The following is a 23,830-nucleotide window of genomic DNA, read 5'->3' on the forward strand; positions in this document are numbered from 1 at the left end:
CACTGCACTCAACTTTGTGAACACCGGAGGGTGACTGGTGAGGCTGAAAGGGAGCACGTCAACTTGTAAATGCATGTGGTCTACCTTGAACTTCAGGAGGCGCCTGTGGGCCTGCAGGTTGGGGAAATGGAAATCTGCATCCTGCAGGATGAACACTACCATCTTCTGGATCCAGGGATGATCGAACCTGGAGCAGCAAGAGCATCTTGGATTTTTCTTTCTGTAGGAGGAAATTGAGAGGTTTAAGATCTAAAATAGGATGACGGACTCCACTCATCACCACCACTATGAAATAATGGGAGCAACACCCATTTAAGATCTCTAAGGCCAGGACTCTCTCCAGAGCTCATTTCTCCAAAACAGCCTGGACGTCCTACAGCAAAATGGACAAATAGTCTACTGAAAGCAGATCTGATGTGAAGTCTGATTGGACTATCAGCAAGACCCACATTTTGAATGTGATGTCTTGCCATACACTGAGAAAATGACTGATTCAGTCTTCCTCAGGGTGGTCATGTGCCTCTAAGGGCAAACTAAAATGGCTTGGGAGGTTTGCTGTCCCTGTGGTTCTGGACTTTATTGACTGGATCCCCGACCCAGAAAGGACGGGGTATCTGCTGCTGGGTTGGTGAGCAATGACGGTGCCAGAAGAAAAAAACCCTAACGATGCCTCAAAAGGAGCAAACATATTGGGGAAATTGCCTTGTGGATTTGGAAAGACTAAGGGAGCGCTCAATAGTTCTAATTTCTTTGAAGTGCTATTATGTGGAATTGCCCTTTTCTCCAAAAAGGCAGGACCCATAAAAAAGGCATACCCATGGGTGATGCTTGATCACCACCTGAAAAGCCAGTGGATCTCATCCACTCATGGCGCTGGAGCACCACACTAGTTCTGACTGTACTTCCCAAACAGTTGGTCGTGTCCAGGCCAGACCATGTGACGTACATTGGAGCATCCTGGACATCTAGAATGGTCTGTGTCGAATTGGTACGAAATTCTTCTGGGAATGCTTGTAAGATCTTTTCCATCATGTCCCATAATTCACGAGAGTACTAGGCCAGCAAACAGCTGGCAATGACTGACCTAAGGGTGAGGTTAGCTTATGAAAACGTCCTCTTTCCAAATGTCCAAGCCCTTTTCCTCCCTTCTTGATGGCAGAAGAGGGATTGGGGGAGGTAGCAGGATAAAGGATTGGGTTTAACTCTGCTAGTAGATACTTGCACTATCAGGCTCGCAGGAGTGGGTTGCTGCATCAAGAAGGCAGAGTGATCTAGAGCGAGTCAGTGGCGCGAAGCCACATGTCTGTTCACAGGCGCGGAGGAGCAGTGTCTAGCCCAAATGTCCATGAGAGTATTCATGAGAGCTTTGATGAATGGCAGTAAATGTGCGGACAATGACATTGTCAGGGTTGTAAAACCTCTGTGAGGATGTTGGTCTTCACCACAAGTGAAGGTAACTGTTAATCAAGAACTTTCACAACTCGTCTGATGACAACAGCGAATCAGGCTGAATCTTCCACAGAAGGGCCAGGGGAAGAACCCAGCCCAGTTTTAGGGGAAGTGTCCAAGCCACTGGCCTCTTGAAGATATATATAGATATATATAGATATATATAGATATATATATATATATATTCATCATGATTATGAGAGAAAAGTTCATCCCCACCATCATTGTTAAAAGCTGGTGAACTTTAGTCTGATTCCATTCTGAAAAGTTGCTGGAGCACTGGATGGCAGCTTCTAGGCAAAGGCACTGTTTTGAGAGAATTTTTGGTTCCGGCATGTGGGAACTGTGCCGGGAGGTGACTTCCGTTGAGGCCAAGATGGGTTTTGTTTGGAGTCAGACAAGACAATGGGCCTGACATCAACGCAGTAGGAGCCTGCATGGAACATGGTGCAGGGCATGGAGTCTGCTCCCAAATCGGAGCTGAACCAGACCGAATGGCACCTATGGCACACATGGGCTATGGTGAAAGGTTTTCTGGACCCAGTCTGACATCTGGGGGCATTCTAAAGATGAGGTTAGAAGTATTCCTTAGAGAGCTGGGGAAAGGAAAGGTGGGCAACAACATTTGAAACATACATCTTAATTTCTGCTGCCCATCAAGATGATAAACATTGAAAAATCTTTAAACCATAAAGGGCACTGAGACTTTCCCAGTTGGCAATGACTTTGTTGATGATCTTATCCATGAACAGTTGCTATGTTAAATCTGCCATTATCATGGCTCCCAGTTCTAGCCTGCCCATTGGGGAGACTCCAATGCAGAACATCCTCAAAAGTGAGACCCAGAGACACTTCTGTAGGAAAGTGCCCCTTTTTGCATGGTTGCCCCCCACTTTGCCCTGACCTCTGGTCCAGGTCAGCATTCCCCAGCAGCTCAGGTCAGCAGTCGCTCCGGCTCGAAGCCCTCGCCAGCAGGAGTTCGCGCCTGCAGCACTCTCCAGGTCGCTCTCCTGTTTTTTTGCCCGCCGCTGCAGCTCCGTCTGTGCTTTATTCCCTCTCCCCCTTCAGTTACTTGCTTGGTCCCTGTGTTTTTTGCCTTATACTGTTTATACCTTTATACTGTTATTGTACACTCATTGCTTCCCTGCTCTGTGTATTTTTCCCGCCGCTGCTCCCCCGCCCCCCCCCCACACAGCCTCCGCTCACGACTCCCTTACCTGGTCCATCCCCCCTCCCCTACATAATGCTGACCGCTGCCCGGACAGCGCCCAGCGCCAGACCCCCTGGTCCCCGAGAGCACCAGGACGCCAGACGCCGCTATGACGCCAACCTCCTCCACGCACTCAATGCCTGCAGATCTACCGACTGTTTCCAGGCCACCCCGAAGCACACCCGCGGACCATTCACCTGCCGAAACTGCAGCTTCACCAGCCAGCGTACACCAGCACGTCCTGCCCCCCCCCCCCACCAAGGCAGGCAACACCCACCTCAGATGTATACTAAACACCCGCTTCGTCCACAGGCACGCCATCGAACTCTGGGACCTGCTCGACTCATACTCCCCGGACGTCGCTTTCCTGACAGAGACCTGGATGAACACCTCGTCGGCGCCCGGCGTTGCCATAGCCATCCCGGATGTCTACAAGATCACCCGCAGGGACCGCACCAACAGACCGGGAATCGCCATCGTCCACAGAAACACCCTCAGAATCTCAACCAACATCGAAGACACCATCAGCACCGCCGAACACCTACACTTCCAGATCCACATCGATCCCAACACCACCCTCAGAGGAACCCTCGTGTACAGACCCTCCGGGCACAGTTCATCGACTCCATCACAGAAGGCGTCAGCTCGCACACCCTGGCCTCCACAGACTACATCCTCCTCGGAGACCTGAACTTCCGCCTCGAGAACATCAACAACAGCAACTCCACCACACTACTGGACAACCTCGGCCTCAAACAGCTCATCACAACACCCACCCACTCCGCCGGACACACGCTCGACCCCATTTTCTACTCCAGCAGCCACATCTCCGTCAGCCACACCACCACACTCCACTGGACTGACCACCACTGCATCCACTTCTCTATCATGAAAACCACCGCACACAACCACCAGCAAAGAATCCCCCACCGCAGCTGGAACAAGGTCACCGAAGACCAGCTAATCACCACCCTCGCCCGAAACCCACCAACCGACCACACCGACACAGACACAGCCGCCCACAACCTCAGGCAATGGATGGACTGCGCCAACACTCTCGCCCCGAACAAGAAACCCTCAAACAGACGCACCAACAGAAGAGCCATCTGGTTCACTGCCGACATCCAAGCAGACCTGCTGAAGACTAGAGAAGAAATGGCGCCACAAGCAAACACCGGACAACCATGCAGCCCTCAAGAACGCCAGCCGCAGACACCACCAACTCATCCGAACGGCCAAAAGGACCTCCTTCAAGGTACGCATCGACAACAACGCACACAACAGCAAAGGGCTCTTCAACATCGTGAAGGAGCTCGCCAACCCCAGCTCCAGCGACATCCCTCCGTCACAAGACCTCTGCGACTCTCTAGCAACCTTCTTCCACCGCAAGATCGCAGACCTCCACGACAGCTTCAACTCCCAGACCTCTTTAACAGCTGCCGACACCCCAGACTCGCCGCTCCCCCCAGTCACATCAGCCGTCTGATCTCCTGGAACCACGTCAACGACGAAGACACCATCAAGACCATGAACACCATCCACTCCGGCTCACCATCAGACCCCTGCCCCCATCACATCTTCAACAAAGCGAGCTCCATCATCGCACCCCAACTCCGTAAAATCTTCAACAGCTCATTCGAGACTGTCACCTTCCCAGAAAGATGTAAACACGCAGAGATCAACGCCCTACTCAAGAAACCCCAGGCAGACCCAAAGGACCTCAAGAATTTCCGGCCCATCTCCCTACTCCCATTCCCGGCGAAAGTCATCGAGAAGATCGTCAACAGACAACTGACCCAATTCCTCGAATAAAACAACACCTTGGACTCGTCCCAATCCGGAATCGGCAGCAACCACAGCACCGAAACTGCCCTCATCGCCGCTACAGATGACATCAGGGTCCTGCTGGACAACGGCGAAACCCTGGCCCTCATCCTCCTGGACCTCTCAGCCGCCTTTGACACCGTCTGCCACCACACCCTTCGCACACGCCTCTACAACGCAGGGATCCGCGACAAAGCCCTGGATTGGATCACCTCCTTCCTCACCAACAGAACCCAGAGAGTCCGCCTCCCTCCATTCCGATCAGAAGCCACCAAGATCGCCTGCGGCATACCCGAAGGAACATCCCTCAGCCCGATCCTCTTCAACGTCTGCATGACACCGCTCGCCAACATCCTCCGATCGCACGACCACAACATAGTCTCATACGCTTAAGACACCCAGCTGATCCTCTCCCTCACCATAGACCCCGCCACTACCAAAACCAACTTCCACGAAGGGATGAAGGCGGTCGCCGAATGGATGAAGAGTAGTCGCCTGAAACTGAACTCGGACAAGACAGAGGTCCTCATCCTTGGCTCCACTCCCTCCGCCTGGGACGACTCCTGGTGGCCGGCCTCGCTGGGAACTGCCCCTACACCCACCGACCACGCACGCAACCTGGGGTTCCTCCTAGACTCGTCTCTGTCAATGACCCAACAAGTCAACGCCATCTCCTCCTCCTGCTTCAACACCCTCTGTATGCTTCGCAAGATCTACAGATGGATCCCCACCGGAACCAGAAGAACGGTCACCCAGGCCCTCATCACCAGTAGGCTGGACTAAAGCAACGCCCTCTACACAGGAACCACGGCCAAACTCCAGAAGAGACTCTAACGCATACAGAACGCCTCCGCCGCACGCCTCATCCTCGACATCCCCCACCACAGCCACATCACCACCTTAGAGACCTGCACTGGCTCCCCGTCAACAAGCGGATCACCTTCAAGCTCCTCACCCACGTTCACAATGCACTCCACGACGCCGGACCAGCATACCTCAACAAGCGACTCACCTTCTACACCCCCAAATACCAACTCCGCTCCGCTGACCTCGCCCTCGCCACCGTCCCACGCATCCACCAAACAACCACCGGCGACAGATCCTTCTCCCACCTCGCGGCCAAGACATGGAACACCCTCCCCATCCACCTACGACAGACCAAGGACCTGCTGACCTTCAGGAGACTTCTCAAGACCTGGCTGTTCGATCAGTAGCTTCTCCCCGCCCTTCAGCGCCTTGAGACCCTCACGGGTGAGTAGCGTGCTTTACAAATGATTGATTGACTTTTTGCCTGATGTTAATGTCCTTTTGACTAAGTGTGCCCTGGGTTCCTGCCAACCAGATACCCAGGGCCTATGCTCTTTCCCTAAAACTGCACTGTTGCACACCCAGCTCTCTGGCCACATGCAAGTCCCTTGTAAAAGGCACCATGGGGCCCGTGACCAGGGAAGGCCTCTAAGGGCTGCAGCACATATTGCGTGACCCTTAGAGGCCCTGTACCCTGGTACGCAAGTACACGTACACACACACACACACACACAACCTCCCCCCCCTCCCATTGCAGGCTGCGTTTTGGTGCATAACAAAGTGAAGAGTCGACATGGCACACATGCCTACAACCACTGCCATAGGTCAGCCACCCCTGTAGCTGGGTGCCCTTTGCCACTGGTGAGGGCACAGGTGCATGGGCCATGTACCCCTACAGTGTCTAATGCCATTCTTAGACATTGTAAGTGCAGTAAGCATAAAGAGTATATGATCTAGGAGTTTTTCATTACGAACTCCACAGTACCATAATCGCTTTACTGATACCTGGGAAGTTTGGCAGCAAACCTATCAGCAAATTAAACCCACACTGTTGCCAGTGTGGGATTTAATGCAAAATGTACGTAGAGGGCATCTTAGAGATGCCCCCTGAAAAATGACCTGTGTCCTGGCTGACTGCCTGTCCACCCCAGAGATGTTCCTGGACTCCTGGGTCGAGAGCCTCCCGCTCTTGGGGTCCTAAAACAAAGCACATCCTGGGCAGAGGTGCCAAGCCTCCTCCCCCAGGATGGGCAGGGTCCACGAAGGGGAAGCTTCAAAGGCTTGCCGCCGTTGTGAACTGACCCAGCCATTTGTTGCTTCCAGCAACTGGTCCCCACAGGGTCTGACTCCCACTTTGGGTGGGAGAATCGGTGGGAAAACCAAGATAGGAGGAAAGGTGCGCCCACCTTTGCCAACCTCACCCCTCAGTTGGGGGAAACGAGGCAAAACACAACTCTCAGTCGCCGCCATCTTGAAGGTGGGGGGACCCTGCCAACTAGAGTGAGGCTAATGCCCCCCTCCCACTGGAGGGTGGCATAATAGGGGGTGTACCCACCCCAAGGAAGGGACCAATTGGTCCCAACCTGTACCTACCTGAAACGCCCCTAAATTTAGTATTTATGGGCAACCCCGAACCTTGTATCCTGAGAAAGGAAAGAGGAAGGACCAAAGAGGCATGCTGAAGGGAGGAGGACACCAACTGACTTGGCCCCAGCCCTACCGTCCTGTCCCGCCCACTACTTGCTCCGGCGGAACCCTGCTGTTTGTCCTGAGGCCCCCAACACCCAAAACCCAGAGGACCCGCCCAGCCTTCCCCAACAAGACTCTCTCCTGTGAGCACCGGATTTGCTCACCAACAGACTCTGGCTAAATCGGCGAGTCTGCACCACTCTGCACCAGACGTCCATGTCCCGAATTTAAGTGGCCCAACACCACAAGGACATCTCCTCAACTGGGATCTGGTGATCCCTGTCCTACCTCAAGTCTCCTGACAATGCCTGCAGCCCCTATCTGGAGGATCCCCCCCGGCCAGAGCCAGTAAGGAAAACCGAATACCAAAAGTTGCCCGTGCACCCGACGCCCCACGGCCTTGGGTGGTCCAACCGACTGTGTCCCGGCACCCCACGTCATCTCAACTTACTTCTCCCACCAGTGGTTGCCGCCAATAGATCTTCGTACCCGAGCCTGTAGCGTTTGTCTTGACCGGAGCTTCCCCATTGAAACCAACAGGGCTCCAGACGTCGATCCAGCACTCTGCACTCTGGGGGCACCTTGTGTGCTATCTTGGATCCCCCTTTGCCCTGAGCTAAACCCCAGGAGCTATGCTCCCACATCCAAGTGGCGTGCTCGTGAAAAGCTACCAGCCGGAGGCCCCATATTTACCACTGGATAACATTGGGCCTCAGCACTATGCACCTGACCGCCCTAGTGCCGCTGTGGGTGTTCTGTGAGTGCATCCTTGACCCTGGGGGAACCCTGGTTCTAACCCTAGAAACCCAACTCCCACAACCAAGTACTTACCTTTAAACCGATAACTTCATTTCCTCCCATAGGATTGCATTGTCTGCTTTTTTGTGAAAATAGTTTTGTGTGGAGTTGGAAATTGTGAGAGAACTTAAGAAACTGTGTGTTTACAAAAACTGACTTACTTAACTTTGATTTAGGAAATGTACCAGTGATATCTAGGCAATACACACTGAGTAGAAAAACTCATCTAAAAAGTAATCAAAAAGTAATTGCAAGTAACATATTGTTTCTGAACATTTGACCTACCTGTATCTACCTTTAACTGCATTCAAGTGTATTATCAGAAAATAACTATTTTACTTACCTGCACCTAGTCTGGCTTGGTTCTAAAAATAACATGCAACAAAGAAATATTTTGATACAAACAATTGGTCTGAGTTCAGTCTTTGAGTGTGTGACATCATTTCCTATCACACAAACAGAAGGGGGGAAAGGCAAAATCTCACTACTCCGGTCTCCCCAATCACAACTGTAACGCACATGGAGGAGTAGCAAGTGTAATTAGGAAGGTGGCACGTGCTCAGTGAAAAAATACTGCCCTCACTCACAATATTGTGACATGCTTCACCATTGGGCTTCCTTCAATACACCCCCGTGCAGACCAATGCCTGGGGTGGAGCAAAGGGAAGACAATACAAATATAAAAAAGAAAAAAACAGATATAATTCTGGGATCACCGAAAGAAAAGTGCAATGAAGGTTAAAACTAGTACGGTGGTGTCTCCGCTCGACAGTTTATTCCTGGACCCATCGGCTAGATCTAAAAACGTGAAGGATGGTGGTGATAGGAAAGAATTAGGAGATCCTTCACCCCTCCATACTGCCAAAGCGTCTACATGTTTCTGCCTTGTATAGGGTGCCCAAAGTGTTGGGTCATACCGCATTCCTCAGGACCTTTCTGATCCCAGTAACTTGTTCCCCCAACTCTACCTGGAATTAGGCATCTCTGAAACCAGTGGCTTCCAGAGAGAGGGTCACCCTAAGTAACTCACATCCGTTAATCTGTGGGTGAAAACACAAAGAGAGTGATGTCAATTACTTGTGCATGGGATACCAGCTGTGTAAGCAACCTTTAATACTCCAAGTATCCATTCATGACTCTCGAACACTATGCGACACGTATTTTCCACCTCAATATTTATGCAGACCCAATTGGTTTTGACAATATTTTCAAATGTCCCTAGTAGGACATATCATACATCCTGGGGAAACTTCCCCTTTGAATACTTTCAGGAAAATCGTACTTAGTAGGACAGCAATCCATAACGCTCTCGTAGCACCCACACATTCAGCACAATGAAAAGTTTATTAGTGATCATGCTAAAACTGGTGAGTAAATGGGAGACACCCCCTGTAGTCAAACTCTGGGGGAGAATAAAAACATGGAGAAGGAAGGGTTAAGCAGTAGCATGAGACATAGATTGGCCTGTAGAAAACCCAGAGGGATGTAGCGATAAGAGGTTCCTAGACCTTTTGGGCTTTTTCACCAGTTTTAGCATTATCACTAATAAACTTGGTGAGTTGAGCTTTTCGTTGCGCTGGATGTGTGGGCGCTACAAGAGCGTTATGGATTGTCTGTTCTACTAAGTACGATTTTCCTGAAAGTATTCAAAGGGGAAGTTTCCCCAGGTTGGATAATATGTCCTACTAGGGACATTTGAAAATATTGTCAAAACCAAATGAATCTGCATAAATACTGAGGTGGAACATACGTGCCGGATAGTGTTCGGAGGTTATGTAAGGATACTTGGAGTGTTAAAGGTTGCTTACACAGCTAGTATCCCACGCATACGTAATTGGCTTCACTCTCTGTGTTTTCACCCACAGATTAACGGATGTGAGTTACTTAGGGTGACCCTCTCTCTGGAAACGACTGGTTTCAGGGATACCCAATTCCAGGTACAGAGGGAAAACAAGTTACTGGAATCAGAAAGGTCCTGAGGAATGCCGGTGTGACCCAACACTGCGGGCACCTGATACACAGCAGAAACATGTCAACACTTTGGCAGTAAGGAGGGGTGAAGGGACTTCTAATTCTTTCCTATTACCACCATCCTTCACGTTTTTAGCTCTAGCCTGTGAGTCCAGGAATAAATTGTCGAGCGGAGACACCACCGTACTACTTTTATCCTTCATTGCACTTCTCTTTCGGTGATCCCAGAAATATATCTGTATATTATTCTTTTTATGTTTGTATTGTCTTCCCCTCCCTTTGCTCCATCCCAGGCGTTGGTCTGCGCGGGGGTGTATTGAAGCAAGCCCAATGATGAAGCATGTCACAATATTGTGAGTGAGGGCAGTATTTTTTCCACTGTGCACGGGCCAACTTTCTAATTACACTCGCTACTCCTCCATGTGCGTGACATAATTTCTTGCCTGAGTGTGTACAATAAATGCTTAACACTACCCTCTGAAAGCCTTACTGCTCGCCAACACTACCACAAATAGAGAGGAAGGTATTATCTACTTTAACCTCTGTAGGCCTTTGGGGATCCACTCAACACCTTACTTGGTATAGTATATTCAGAGCCAGCTTCCTACAACTACTTCACATGACATCTTGCTGAAATTACCCTTTAACACCTTTGCACAGGTGTTTACTTTAATCCATAATCTTTTATAGTACATGCCTGACCCTAACCACCCACAATGGTTTTGTGATCATTCTCTATGGCCACTGTCTTGAGCTCCTTTCATCTTTTCCTCTACAGCTATTTTTCTTTATAGTGATAAAGGATTTATGAATAAACTCCAATTGTTAGCACAAAACTGTCATTTCACTGACTGCCGCATACTACTTTTCACCTCCACCTAGTATTTATCAAACCACTTCACTGCCTCAGTTTCAGGGTCTTCTGTCTTTTTTCATTTGTTACAAACAGGATTCTCTCAAACAGATCCCAGCATTTAGGTAGAAATTGTCATAGTTTAACCATGAATGCGAGTGCCACTCCTATCCATCTCCAGAAATGCCAGAGTAGGAACTTTAGGTTCAGTGCACCGACCACTGATGTTCACTTATTTCAGAGTTTTATTTCCCCCCTACTGTATAGTTTAAGTGGCGCTTGTGTAAAGTGGTCAGATGAAGTTTTCCATTATCTTTCTGCTCAGGACACACAACAATGCTAATCAATGTCAATCCTTCAGATAACTTCAAAGTGTTCACATTTGTGTTGCGCCTCGCTTATTATCATCAGAATAGTCAACAACAATATGCATTTGTGGCCCTGGTGATGATGTGGGAGTAGCTAGGGGTGGTAGTTTGTGTTAATTTTGTCCCAACACTAGATGCTCATTTACTCAGAAATGGCTCAAATGGTGTTGGAAGGAGCTGGAAAGCTATGCTATGCCCCACAGTAAGGTAAATAGTTTTTGCCTTAAAATATGTCTGACTCACCTTTTGTAACATTGCTTGAGCAGTAATGCTTTACTGTAGGGGAAATGCAAAGGGTAGGTGTTTACCAATTAACAGAGTAGCACCATCAAAGAGGATGAGATACTGAAGGTCTAGACTAAGTTTAGATAAAAAGTAATTAATGATTATTACTCAATAAAATAATCAAAGCTAAACCACTAGTTTAGCTTTGTAAGGCAGCAAAAATGTACCCAAGGAAAATAAAGTTTGCTGGTTGCTAAATGTACTTAAAGCTCGAAAAAAGGTGATAGTCGAGACAGAATCCCACAAGCAAATTGTGTAGAATTCCCCAAATAAGCTCCTTCCCGCTCTAAGGGTTAAGCGAAAAATGTTCAATAGGACATGTTAAATGTGGGTCACAGATTCAGAAGCAATAACCCCAAACCGATCTGGAAAAGAGACCAGTGAGAACAGGCCTAAGGAAGGAGTATTGCTTAATCATAGTAACAACATTAAACATATTACTGACAAATCCAGCATTATTACGAGCAGTAGACATTATGTTCCACACATTTGGTCAGGTAACCTGTGACAGAGGATTTTTGAGGGAATTATATGACAGAAAAGCAAGGCAATAAATGGGGAAAGAGTGTTCGAATCTGAAGGCAGGTATTCTGGAATAAATATCACAGACACCTCATTAAAAGAAGGAAAAATGTGGTAGACACAGAGTTTAAGTGCCTACTAACTGACAGAAGACGATACACTGGAATATGAGCCATCCTCTATTATAAAAATCATATGGTTTTGTAAATATACAACCCATGCACCTATAACCTGTACTAAGGTCATGTGTAATGCCCAGCTATCTGCAAAATGTTTTGCTACCCCTGTGGTGACGTTATATAATTTGATGTCAGGACTGGAGGCAAGGATTATGCATTCTCTTATCCTCTACACCAACTCCTGCGTGCCCCAGAACACAAGCACAAAACAAAGCATGTTATCAGTGATTCAACAAAAACTGATTTTCCGATAAGCATATGGGCAAATGATGTCATCAACCCTCTGAATATACCAATCCCAAATCAAAGAACATAATAAAGCAGTCTCAGAGACCTCCTTCCTCTTTTCTTCCTGATCCCTTCAGATCAGTGATGGGCTTTTTTTCTCCCCTTTTGGGGTGATGTTATTTCTATATTATTGCTTTATCTTTGGTTATTTCTTGCTACGCAACTGTATTGTTGTTAACAGCATTCTCATCTTTTTGCCTTATACCGGATCCTTCAGACTTGCTTGAGCACCGCGACCTGAGGCAGGTATTTTTTCCTGCAGGTGTCATTGCTGCTTGGTTGACAGTCTCTGACCTTTTCTGGGCCAAGAGCACAGTGGCGGCGTGGTGCTAGTAGATGGTGCTGCTGCTGTGCTGCTTGTTTTTTGGCAGATGCAGGACATGCTGAGCAGATACTGCATGCAAGCTGTCCTGCATTTGTAATTTTCAGAGTCAAGGTGCCAGTGCCATTTAACCTGCAACTTACCACTTGACACCCCTTGAGCAGGGCATCAACACTATGATGTAATCGGTGTAGCTGCACCCTCAGGGCAAACCTGCCCCAAAAGGAGGAGATCCTTTACACCATAAGGAAGGTTCTCCAAGAGGCTATTGACATCTGTTAAAAAGTTGCTCACTGAGGCCTTGAAATCACAGGGAAGACCGCTGCTAATATGGGCTGCAAAACCACCCTGAACTCATGCTTCTGAGGGAAACCTCTCCAAGCGTCCTCAAGACCTCTGAACCAGGTACAGGAACCTCAAATCACTCAGAAGTTAAGGCAACGCGTAAATGGAAGAGTTCCAATACTCATTCTGATGCCCTTAAATGCCCTGGGGAATGTCTTTTTTCAGATCTGATTGCTTTCCAATGCCATTACCTCCTGGGATGGATATCAGACCATGAGATCTACCCTTACACAGTGAAAGTACCACCAATGGGTCAAACGGGGAACCTGGACCCAGCCATCCTTTGCGTTCAACAGCAAAATACAAGGCTTCCGATCCTTTGGAAGAACCAGAGTTCTTAGAGGATAAGCTTGGCCTGAATGATATGTACAACCCAAGGTCAGCCACCAGGATACCGGGGAAAAGGTCTGCAAATCTCTGGACGAAGAGGTCAGGGGTTGTCGCAGGCTCAATGCACCAGATCTGCCATCAGGGGCAAGGTAACCCAAACACCCGAGACAGATGGCAAAATGGCGACCTTTTTGTAGAAGTTCATTAAGGACTCAAAATTCGATATTATCTATACCAAAATTGTAGACATGCTAGAAGAAGAAATGGCCTGTGGGACTCTGATCTCGCCCGACATTCTTTCAGGATGGGCTCGATACATCTTTTGTTTCCTAGGCAATGCTAAATGTGCTCTTCCTATGGAAAAGAGGAGCTCATGGCTCATCAAAATGGATCCTAAAGTGGGAGAATTTGCAACCTCAGAGGCCGAGCTTATTGTGGAAGCGGAGCCCTTTGGGGAACCTTTCTTGAAGGAATTGAGTTCTCTAGGTTGGCCATAACTCGGCAGATTTTCAAGGTCTTTCGCTATGAGTTTTTTCAGAGGGGCCAGATGAGGGAGTGGGTGCCTTCTCAACATGCAGAGCTCTAAAAAAAAACTGGCCCCTTTAAAACCAAGTGAAATTTGGGTGCTTCTTCCCCAACCAAGGACGAGGGGGCAGAGTTTGTGCAGACTACAAAAGGGCAGTCACAGCCCCCAGAGGTGTTACAGGTAAAGATTATCCCCTTTTCCCCATATAAAGTTGGGAGGCAGACTAGTGCAGTTTTCACCAGCATGGAAAAATATAACAGATGCAGGTCATTTAACCTGTCCTGGGTTTCCTTATAGAATTCTATGGATCCCCAAGACAGAAAAGAAGACCCTGCCCTTTAGGTTTTCCCAACAGGAATCTGCACCTGTAGACTCAGAAGTGCAAGAACGCGAAGTCAAAGGGGCCATAGCCTGCTCTACCTTTTTTTATGCAACTTTGTTCTCATCCAGAGGAACGAAAAGAGGATTGTCCCTTAATAGATCTCAGGCAATTCAACAAGTGGCTGATTTATCCCTACTTTAAGATGGAGGGCAAACATATGTTGTAGGGCGTTCTCCGTTTGGGTACCTGGATGGTTCACATACGAGGATGTGTAATTCACGGTCATGATTTTCAAACCCTTTCAACGGTTTCTACAGTTCCGTTGGCAGGGCCAAGTCTTCGAATTTCAAGTCCTTCCCCCTGGGCTATTATCGGCCCCTTGGTGCTTCACCAAACTTCTATATCTAGTGGTGGAGTTCCTCAGGATGAGAGGCCCAAGACTGAATCAATCTAGACGACATACTTCATATGGACCAATGTCAGGTTCTTCATAAGGCCAATATAAGAGACACAATGGTGCTCCTGCAGCAAATACAATTTGTGATCAATGCACAGAAATCAGAACTCCCTCCAACTTGTTCTATCTCAGCCTTCCTCTGCAAAAGATGGCCAATATTAAGTAGAAATTGTGTAGGGCTTTACTTAAGGATACAATTTTACTGAGTTTTCCAGCCAGAACAGTGGAGCTTCTCTCATTCTCTATCAATACCATCTTCCAAGGGATCCTACATTATCAAGCTCTTCACAACCTGAAGGAATTACACCTCCAGAGAGGTCTCACATATTCAGAGCGAACGCCTATCTCGGAGGAGGCCAGGATGAAACTCTGGTGGTGGATTGACCATATGGAGGCCTGGAATGGCCATGCAATATTTGATTCCAGTCCAGACCGGATCATAAGGTTGGATGTCAGCCAAAAAGGCTGGGGAGCATGATGTGGAGTGGTTAACACAGGTGGGCAGTGATCCACCAACAAACATGGACTCCACATAAATTTCTTGGATCTTCAGGCCAGGTTGCTCACGCTGAAGTGTTTGACGAGACACAAGTTTTTACTCAGGATGAAAAATGTCTCAGGAGACAAAAACATCAATTGCCAGAGGTACAAGATGCAGGCTCCTGGCAGATCTCAGAGGTTTCTGGCACTATGCTTCGACAGGCAGAGAACCAAGAGCACTGTGGCAAATTGAAACTCCAGACATCTAACTGATTCAAGCAATTGGATGCTGGATCAGAGGGTGTTCAGACTTCTGATGGATAGATCTTGTCCTTGCAAGGTGGACCTCTTCGTGTCTCAATGAACCCAATTTTCAGCTGGAGACTGGACTAAGAGGCAGCCAGCATGGACTTGTTTCTTCAGACCTGGAGTCAGGGCTGCAGCTACGCTTTTTCTCCCTTTGCCATACTTACCTGGCTGACAATGCAAGTCAGAAGACAACAGGTGCAAGTAGTTGTAATCACTCCCCCGTAGAAAACCAATGTGTGGTTTTTAGTTCTTCTGGACCTTTCCTGGGATTTTCCAATTATTCTGCGGTGTCATCTGAATCTTCTGAGCAGTGCAATCGCACCCATTACGACTGATGGAGTGTGTGGAGGATTACAGAAATAGATGGGAAATATGGGTCCTAGGAGTCTGGCGTTGAATTCAACAACTGGGCTTGGGCAGACAATACAATTGGGAGATACTAATCGACTTAGGGAAGATGGTCCAGTTGGTGTCTAGAATGAGATCTAGATCCCATGGGGTGGAACCTTACCCACCTAGCTAACATTTTAAGAGTGCTCGATGAGGCGGGGTTAGCCTACATGATCATGTCCCCATGTATTCTCATCTTTGGGATGTTAAACAGGTTCTCAACCTATTCGCATCTTGGCTTTAGACTGATTATCTGTCCCGGAAATAGCTTTCAGTAAAGCTGGAAATGTTTCTATGCCTAGTTTCCTGCAGAACGGTGTTGTATGTTTGTGCACTGAATTGATCGGGCAGAGTGTTTACTCCTGATATGGTAACGTTAACCATCGCCAGCGTGACAAAACCTGATACATGATTGGTTACTTAACCTGCCTTCCCAGACTCCTACAAACTTTGCTATGATACTTGAAGTCGTATGAGGCCATGACAGCATATATGAGACCAGCAGAGGTCCACCAGTTCTTGATAGCCATTAAGAAATGTATTTGGACTGTGTCACTGGCTACTATTGCCCAATGGGTCCATTGGGCTATGGCTGCGGCAGGTGTAGACACTTCTTTCTATGGATCTCATTCTTCAAGAGATGCTATGGCTTCTAAGGCCATCTCCTTAGGGGGACAATTGGGGGTGGGATAGAACGCTGAGGACTGGTCCTCAGAATCAACTTTCTAACAATTTTATTTCAACCGGTGTCCAGATGGATTCTGTGGTGAAAGGTAAGCTTGGAAAATGCACAGTTCTTGCCTTCAGCCTTGACACAGAATGTAAAATGTCCTAGTGTTTATGACAGAAAGTTTAAGTTCCATTAAGGACAAGACTTATCCCATCTAGTCACCCCTAAAGGTTTTGTGAGGGTTTCCTTTTTTCCCCACCATCTGAAAACATTTGCATAGTGTACAAATATATTCTCTGTATGTCTTGTTGATAAATATACATGTAAAAGACTGATTAGGCTTTTGTGATATTTACCAGAAATGGTCACGAGTTTCATTATTTTTACTTGGGTGGACATGTTGTCCTTGAAAGGTTTGAAGTGATATTTTATTGCTTTTTTCCTCATTTCTTTGCTCACAGGCACTGACCAGAAACAAGAGTGATTCGTTTTGGAGGATGAGCTCTTCATAATCACAGTCAAAAACAAGCACTGCCAATGCCAGTGGGTCAGGTTTTAAAGGAATGCTGTTTGGTAAAAGCATTACAAGTAGATAGCATGGGAAAAGATATGTATAGAAGGAAAGAACTGTAGAATAATATTGGTGTAGATTAGGTCAGGTGAATGTTACATTGTCAAACCAGACCTAAAAATTCTTGTAAGGTATTGACTGCCCTCCTCCCATATGTGCTGCTGCCCGAGAAAACACCATAAATGGTGTTGTTACCTAAGCCACTTTAACAGCTTTAAAATGTCATGTGTGTGCCCCTGAAAGTTGGATAAATAAACAAAATTATCATAGCTGTGGAGATGGCAAGCCTTTTTTTGTGTGAAAGCACACAACGTCTGTCCAATCAAAATATGTACTTGTGGCTCCCAACATGTGAAGCCAGACAATAAAAAGGAAGGAGGATTATGAGATTGCTTTATAATTATATTCTGTGTATTGGGATCGGTCAGTTGAGGAAGATCGATGACATAATGTGCCATGATGGGTAAGGGAAAAGTAGTTTGTTCGCCTTGATTTGCTTAGAACTTCTTTTATTGCAGTTTTTTGTGTTTTTGTGTGAAATGCTAAAGTAGGAATCAAGGATAAGAGAATGAATAATTCTCGCCTTCGTGACCTTAAAAGAATTGAAACTTCCGGTCACAAAAGCTATGAAATTTTTTATCAGCCATCAAAATAAAACAAATATTTATTTCAGATCTTTACCACAAAGAAAAAAATCTTACGTGAAAAAGATCTCCTGTATTGCTGATAACCTTACTGTCAAAATATCTGTTAGAATCAACAGTAATGAAGATATACATTTTCATGAACTGTGAATGATACAAGAAGTGGGTGATGGTAAAGCAAATCTTCACTTGTATCTACATGGACGGACCACTTAGGGCCAGATGTACGACCCTATTTTGCATGCGCAAACGGGTTTGCGACCCGTTTGCGCATCCAAAATCTAGTAGGGCCATGTACAATCCCTATTTAGCGAGTCGCAATTTTGTTGCGACTCGCTAAATAGGAATTGCTATTTTCTATTATTAGGAAGGGGCGTTCCAAGGGCGTCCCTTCCTAATAGCGAGTCAGTCGCAAAACACTCACAATTTACCGCACTCTTCAAGAGGGTGGTAAAGCACTCGCAAATGGGAAGGGGTCCCCTTCACCTTTGTGAATGCAGGGGGAAATAATTTTTGGGGTCAGGCAGTGGTCCCAGGGACCACTACCTGCCCTTTAAAAAGTAAACAAAAATGTTTCATTTTTCCTTTTTTTAAGGAAAACGCCCTGCATTTAAAAAAACTAAAAAAAGGAAAATGCTGCTTACCAGTGTGCATCTGTTCTTGGCATGTAGAGGTGCAGAATATCATACTGTTGCATAAATCGCCATCTGGTGTTGGGCTCGGATGCTTGCACCTTGTTGGTGTCTTGGAAGAAGTCTTTTGTAGTCACGAGATAGGTGACTCCTCCCTTGGATGATAGTGCTCATGGGCATCGATTCCACTCTCAGATTGTTTTTCGCCATGATGGGAAATGATTGAGTTTGTAAGAAACAGAAAAGATGTCCATGTGAATGTATCTAAGTAAGATAACACTGGAACAGATACAGGTCCTGGGGAGGCGGGTGGGCGTATAATATTCTGCAGCTCTACATGTCAAGAACAGATGCATACTGGTAAGTAGCATTTTCCGTTCGAGGCATAGGAGCTGCAGAATTCATACTGTTGCATATACTGTACAGCAGTGTCTCCCCTAGCGGTGGTCACCTGTATCTGTTGCAGTGGTTTGGAAAAGTGTCATAAGAACAGCCTGGCCTACAGAAGCCTGTTGCTTCGCCTGCATGTCCACACAATAGTGTTTGGTGAAGGCATGTGTCGCTGCTTTACAAATGTCCTCTAGGGGAATGTTCCCTAAGAATGCCATGGAAGCCCCTAGTTTGGTGTTCAAGGCCCTCTAGAGGGAATTGTTAATGTGCGTTTTGCCTTTTGGTAGCATATTTGAATGCATTTGACTATACACCTGGCGATTCCAGCTTTGGAGATGGGATTTCCTTTACGAGGTGGAGAGAAAGCTACAAACAGTTGGTTTGTCTTTCTAAAAGGTTTAGTAATGTCAATGTAATAAAGTAAAGCTCTCTTGACATCAAGTGTGTGAAGAGCTCTCTCTGCTACGGGGTCTGGGTTTTGGAAAAACACTGGTAACTCTACAGATTGATTAAGATGGAAAGCAGAGATTACTTTGGGAAGGAATTTTGGATTTGTTCTAAGAACCACCTTGGTACGATGTATTTGTAAGAATGGTTCTTGTATGGTTAAAGCCTGGATCTCACTTACTCTTCTAAGAGAGGTGATTGCGACGAGGAAAGCTACTTTCCATGTAAGGAACTGCAATTCACATTTGTGTAAAGGCTCAAATGGGGGACCCATGAGTCTAGTAAGGACAATGTTTAGGTTCCACACCGGAGAGGGAGGCAATTTGGTTGGAATTATCCTTTTAAGGCCTTCCATAAAGGCTTTAATTGCAGGTACTCTAAACAATGACAAATGTTGTCTGGTTTGCAGGTTGGCGGGGAGGGCAGTCAGATGTAACCTTATGGATGAGTATGCAAGATTACATCTTTGTAAATGCAGTAAATAGCAAATGATGTTCCGAATGGACATCTAGCGGGGCAATTTTGTTGTTGTTGCAGTAAATGACGAATCGCTACCATTTGGCTGCATAGCAAGCTCTAGTAGTAGGGCGTCTGGCTTCTTTGCTAATGTTCATGCACTCCGGTGGGACGTTAAGGTAACCGAACTCTAGGACTTCAGGAGCCAGATGAACAAGTTACTTACCTTCGGTAACGCTTTTTCTGGTGGATACAGTATCTGCCTGTGGATTCCTTCCTTTGTGAATATCCCCTGCGCCAGCATTTTCACAGAATTTTTTCCCCAGCTCTCCACGCCGTCATAATACCACGGCTCCGCTCGCGACTCCGTATGACGTCACCGGAGCCATAAGAGAGCCATAAGAGAGCCACGTCGGCGTGATGACGTCAGTTCCACCCATTTTTTCTGTGCCTCCGAGGCGTACAGGTGGACCGACAACAGATTCAAAGTATACATAGTATACAACATTTGAACAAATATACATAGTACATATACAAAAGGAAAGCTAAAGAACATAAGCATTTCCTATAAGTGTACCAGATAGAAAGAAGATACTATGCAGAACAACATGTCAAACAAAGCATCCTTTAAGGTATACAAAGGTGGACAACGGGAAGGCGGGTGGGTCAGTGAGGAATCCACAGGCAGATACTGTATCCACCAGAAAAAGCGTTACCGAAGGTAAGTAACTTGTTCTTCTGATGGATACATCTGCAAGTGGATTCCTCACCTTGTGAATAGATTCCCACAGCAGTCCCGCTCCTGGAGGAGGGTGTCCACCTTCCTATACCAAAAAGTCCTGCAAGACAGAGCGCGCAAAATGGCCCTCCCCCTCATCTCAGAGTCTAAGCAATAATGCTTTGCGAAAGTATGGAGGGAGGCCTTACAAATGTCTGCAACTGGAACACCCCTGGCCAAAGCAGTGGTGGAAGACTTAGCTCTAGTTGAATGAGCTCTAATACCCTCAAAAGGAACCTTACCAGCAAGGGCGTAGCATAACTTGATGGTTAAGATGATCCACCTGGACAGAGTGCGCGTGTGCACAGCTTTGCCTTTGAAGTGTCCAATATAGCCCACGAAGAGCTGATCATTCAAAACGAAAATCCTTTGTTCTGTCCAAATAAAAGCTCACTGCTCTTTTAGGGTCCAAGCGGTGAAGTCTCTCCTCCTCCTTAGAAGGGTGAGGGGAAGGATAAAACACAGGGAGAGTAATGGACTGTCCCAGATGAAAGGGAGTAGCTACCTTAGGTAGGAAAGCAGCCCTGGTCCTGAGGACCATCCTTTCAGCATGTAAGGATAAAAACGGGGGTTTTGAACTAAGAGCTTGAAGCTCACTCACCCTCCTTGCCGAGGTTATGGCTACAAGAAAGACCGTTTTAAAGGACAACAGTCTCAAAGGACAGCTATAAAGGGGCTCAAAAGGGGACCCCATCAAAAAAGTTAAGACAAGATTAACGTCCCACTGTGGCATTACAAAGGGAGTAGGTGGAAACCTGTTAGTAAGACCTTTGATAAATCTTAAAACAATAGGAGATTTAAATAACGATGGCTGATCTGGAAGACACAGAAAAGCCGATAAGGCTGACAAATAGCCCTTAAATGTGGCCACAGCACAACCTTGCTGAGCCAAGGAAAGAGCAAACTGAAGCATATTAGAAAGATGGGCTTTTAAAGGGTCAATGGATCTCTGAAGAACCTGTGCAAGGGTTACCATCTTGAATTTCTCCTGCTTCAGGTAAAAATTCAAGACTCTGAGGTCCAGGATCGGATGCAATCTGCCATCCTTTTTGGGAATCAGGAAATACCGGGAGTAGCATCCCTGACCCCTTTCCTGCTCCGGAACCACCTCTATCGCACCTTTTTGTAGCAATGCAAGAACCTCCTTCTGCAGAAGAAGCAGATGGTCCTCTGAGCAAAAACCTTGGCAAGGAGGGTAAGGGGGAGGAAATTCCCGAAAGGAAAGGGCGTACCCATTCTCCACAATGTTTAAAATCCAAAGGTCCGTCGGGACCGATTTCCAACCTCGCAGAAAGTGGGACACCCGACCCCCAACAGGCCTCACATGATCCAGGATGGGGATCTAGGGCTGCTTCCCTGTAGCATCATTGGGAGAAGAGGAGGCTGAGGAGGAGGAGGGATTGCGGCCAGAACCATGCCGACCCCTTTGTCTTCCTCTATTGGATCTGTAGAAAGGATTTTGTTGCTGCTGCTGTGGTTGACAGAAGGAACGAAAGGATGACCTTCCAAATCCCCTATACTTGCTGAAGCCAAACCATTTTGACTGCGTCTGAAAACCTAAAGATTTCGCATTAGCTCTGCTATCCTTGAATCTTTGCAGGGCGGAATCCGCTTATCCCCAAAAAGCTTTTCCCCATCAAAGGGTAATCGACCAGAGTGGCCTGAACATCCGAAGAGAAACCGGAAGAGCGAAGTCAAGCCTGCCTTCTAGTGGCTATAGAAGATCCCATAGTTCTGGCCACGGAATCAGCCGTATCTAGGCCCGATTGAATAACTTGCCTAGCAGCAGCTTGAGTGTCTGCAACAACCTCCATAAAGGAGCCCTTCTCCTCATTAGGCAATTTAGGAGCTAACTGCTTCACAGAGTCCATCAAAGCATGAACGTAGCGGCCCAATAAGCAAGTGGCATTTGTTGATTTAAGCGCCATACTTCCAGATGAGAAGACCTTTTTAGTCGAATGCTCAATCTTCTTTGAGTCCCTGTCAGCTGGAGCTTGTGGAAAAGCACCTGAAGATTGTTTTGAACAGGATGCCTGCACTACAAGACTCTCTGGAGAACGGTGCAAGGAAAGGAAGCTCGGATCCCCCAGAGCCACTCTATATCTTCTCGCCACAGTTCTGGAAACCGCAGGTGAAGAAAGTGGCTTGCGCCAAACATCCATAACAGGCTCTAAGATAAGCTCATTAAAAGGCAACAGAGGCTCGACAATGGAAGAAGGAGAATGAAGGACTTCAGTCAAAAGGTTTGGCTTATATTCCGCAAAAGGCAACTGTAAGTCTAACAGCTCTGCAGCCTTCCTGATTACCAAATGGTAAGGAGCCAACTCTTGAGGAGGAGAAGACCTGGAAGAAGATTGCTCCCATTCAGGAGTGGTATCCAATCCACTTGCCTCCTGAATACCTTCAAATTCATCAGTGGAGTCACCCACTTCACCTTCCTCCACTTCCTCTGCCCGATATTGCTCTTCCTCTATAATCCTCTGAGCCTCTCTTCGAGAGCGGATCCGAGGCCACGGCGTCGCCGGCGCCGTACGCGGAGTCAGCGGCACCGTACGTGGAGTCGGCGGCGCTGGAGTCGGTGGTGTCAGACGCGGTGCAGCTGGAGCCGGTATTGAGGGAGGCTCCGGCGAAGGCATGCGATCCAGTCGAGGCCAGGAGGAAGGCTCTCCAGACAGCGCCGGGAACTGCCATGACGGAGCCATCGGCAAGAAGGGCATAAAAGGTGCCCGAGCGTAGTGTTGCGACACGCCCAAACTAAACGCCATTGGACCCACGGGACCTGAAGGTGCACCGGATGGGAAGGCTGCACTCTGGAAAACACCATACATAGCATTCAAGAAATGCGTCGGATCCGCACCCGGAGTCGGGAAATGCGGGTATGGGTTCGAACCTGAATCTGGCCGAGGAGTAGCTGGAGTCGGAGCCGAATAATCCTCTACTGGAGCCACAGGTTCTCCTTCAGGCACAGGCGAAAGATCAACAACCTGATCCGGCTAGGCGTCGGAAGTTGGAGAATCCACCGGCGCCGGAGACTGCGCCGGAGTTAACTTGGGCGAAGGTGACTTCTCCGGAGAAACACGAGTAGAAGGGGAAGGAGAGACAAAGTCCTTACTTCGACATCGAGGCGATGGCGACCTCGAAGCCCTACTCTTCGACGACCGGCGCCGAGAGCTGTGCTTCCTCTTCTTCTTGTGTCTTCTCGACTTCGACGAGTGCTAGTTCGACGACTCCGGCTTCGACTTGTCTCTTTTTTGACCTCTGTTTTCCTTCTTCGCCTTAGCCATGAACAGCTCGCTTCTCTTTCTTTCAGTGCTTTAGGATTCATTTTCCTGCAGCAGGAACAGTCCTCCACGTCGTGGTCCGACAAAAGACACCATAAGCAGTCTTCATGGGGGTCAGTAATGGACATGTGACCCCACATTCCCTACATGGCTTGAATCCTGACTTCCTCGACGAAGACATGAGTATTCCAGAAACAGTAACTCACAAGGAGACTACAAAGTAACAGGAGAGTGCTG

General features: G+C 47.4%; 1 protein-coding gene across 10 annotated transcripts in view; it reads right to left on the reverse strand.

The window, feature by feature from the left end:
- Positions 1–23,830, reverse strand: part of CASK (calcium/calmodulin dependent serine protein kinase) — a 1,269,229-nt gene that overhangs the window by 358,791 nt on the left and 886,608 nt on the right. The gene's annotated exons all lie outside the window — the stretch shown is intronic.

The sequence above is a fragment of the Triturus cristatus genome, chromosome 8, assembly GCF_964204655.1.
Source record: "Triturus cristatus chromosome 8, aTriCri1.1, whole genome shotgun sequence".
In the NCBI taxonomy this organism is placed as follows: Eukaryota; Metazoa; Chordata; class Amphibia; order Caudata; family Salamandridae; genus Triturus; species Triturus cristatus.